This window comes from Myotis lucifugus, unplaced genomic scaffold (assembly GCF_000147115.1).
Source record: "Myotis lucifugus unplaced genomic scaffold, Myoluc2.0 scaffold_995, whole genome shotgun sequence".
Classification (NCBI taxonomy): Eukaryota; Metazoa; Chordata; class Mammalia; order Chiroptera; family Vespertilionidae; genus Myotis; species Myotis lucifugus.
This window is the reverse complement of record NW_005872043.1, coordinates 10844-13348: the sequence shown is the minus strand read 5'-3', so window position 1 is coordinate 13348 and position 2505 is coordinate 10844. Positions and strand designations below refer to the sequence as shown.

The window sequence follows — 2505 nt, the reverse complement described above, 5'->3', positions numbered from 1 at the left end:
GGATTCTCAAATTTGATTTTTGGGGAATTATAAGGGGAACCGGGAAAAGCAGGCCGTCAAGTTTGAGCCTTTACTATCCATGTGCCTATCAGTTCGGTTGGGAAACCTGATCATTATCTGGGCTGTCAGCTCAGACTCCCACCTTCACACAGCGGCATGTACGTCTTCCTCTCCAACCTGTCCTTGGAGACATCTGTTTCACCTCCACCACCATCCCAAAGATGCTGTGGAACATCCAGACACAGAGCAAAGTCATCACCTATGAAGGCTGCATCACCCAGATGTATTTTTTCCTACTATTTGCAGGACTGGACAACTTCCTCCTGACTGTGATGGCCTATGACAGGTATGTGGCCATCTGTCACCCCCTGCACTACATGGTCATCATGAACCCCCGGCTCTGTGGACTGCTGGTTCTGGTGTCCTGGATCATGAGTGTATTGCATTCCCTATTACAATGCTTAGTGGTGTTGCGACTAACCTTCTGTCCAGACCTGGAAATCCCCCACTTTTTTTGTGAAATCAAACAGATGGTCCAACTTGCCTGTTCTGACACCTTTCTTAATAACATGGTGATGTATTTTGGAATTGTGCTCTTGGGCGGTGGTCCCCTTGTTGGTATCCTTTACTCTTACTCTAAGATAGTGTCCTCCATACTTGCAATCCCATCAGCTCAGGGGAAGTATAAGGCATTTTCTACGTGTGCATCTCACCTCTCGGTTGTCTCCCTGTTTTATGGAACAAGCCTAGAAGTGTACCTCAGCTCTGCTGCTACCCATAGCTCAAGTGCAACAGCCTCAGTGATGTACACAGTTCTCACACCCCTGCTGAACCCCTTCATCTACAGTCTCAGAAACAAAGACATAAAACGGGCTCTGAAAAGACTTGTTGGGATGGTAGCTGTAAAAGTACCACTTGTTCTAGGGCTGAAGAAATGCACATGATAGCTGGACTCAAAGCCTCAGAGCCAGATGTTGTGGATGTAGAATTTACTCTCTTTGTTTATTCCCAGAGTTTCTGTTTCTATGATTTCTATACAAGTTAATTGAATCACTTTATGAATTTTTTAACTTTCTGATATCTAACAGCTTTTCCTATGTCATTTTTCTTCTCTGCCAAGTTGATTCTCAACCTTGAATGAAATATTTGGAAATTTCCATTTATCTCATGAGTCTACATGGATTTCTTAAGAACAATTTCTTTTGAAATGAAATCTATCAGACTGAGTAATTTTTCTTTCATTTTACTAAAAGAAAAATCATGAGTTGTACTACTCCTATGTAAATAAACTGCATTTAGTAACCAAAGCCATTTATATCATTTCATAAGAGAGAAAAATATAAGAGCACAGTTTAACCCTCTTTATACATCATTTCTTCCTGTATCACTACCAGAACTGCTCTTTCTGAAAATGTAGACTTTAACATATAGTGCATGTTATAAGAGGTCATCTGGCTGTGTTCCCTCATTAGGATCCTGTATCTTATTTCACTTCATGTCCACATTCTTATCATAGTCATTATTAAACTGATAATCAAGTCCATATCTCCAATTCTGGTCCTAATTGTTTGACATAATATGCCCTTAGAGACAGAGATGACCTTAAGTATAAGGAAACAACATTTTACGTCATACATTTATTATAATGCAAAGTATTTTTTTTCATGGTGTAAGTTTAATCATTGATGTATGTAAGATCGGTGTCCATGTGCAAAGGGATTTATCACTGTGGTGCTTTGTTTGGTGTAATGATGTTTCCTACTGAGCTATCTTCCTGCTTCCACTTGAAAACTTTCATTGCTGCCTACAAATAGGATTCCCTCTGTTATTCTAAACTAGAGTCCCAATGCACAAAATTCATGCATGGGTGTCGGGGGAAAGTCCCCCCCCCCAAGCTCAGCCTGCACCCTCTCCAATCCAGGACCCCTTGGGGGCTGTCTGACTGTCGGTTTAGGCCCAATACCAAGGGATTGGTTGGACTTCCTTCTCACAATCCAGCACCGCTGGCTCCTACCTGCTCACCTGCCTGCCTGCCTGCCTGATCGTGCCTCACTGCCCCCCCCACCCCCCGCCAGCCTAATCACCCCTAATGCTTCTGCCTGCAGGACTGATCACCCCTTATTACTCCCCTCTGCTGGCCTGGTCACCCCTAACTATCCCCCTGCCTGCCTGGTTGCCCCTTATTGCACCCCCTGCTGGCCTTATCACCCCCAACTGCCCCCCCTCCCCACAGGCCTGTTCAGCCTGCTGCTCGGTCATCCATCTGGTTGTTTCAGTCATGACGGCCCCTGGCTTTGTATATATTAAGATAAAAGCATGTCCTCCTACTGTAAATATTGTCTTAACCATTAAAGGGATAGGAAATGAACTATATTGTTATCATCTATTGATGATATACACTAATATGTGCTCTATAGATATTTCATATTTATATATATAAAATCCCTAAGTGATTGCCCAACTGGCTGATAGCTATGATGCGCACTGACCACCAAGGGGCTGATG

The 2505-nt window shown here is 43.2% G+C and overlaps 1 pseudogene; it reads left to right on the top strand.

The window, feature by feature from the left end:
* LOC102431980 overlaps positions 1 to 944 on the top strand; it is a 17046-nt pseudogene extending 16102 nt beyond the window's left edge.
* Positions 945 to 2505: the final 1561 nt, after the last annotated feature.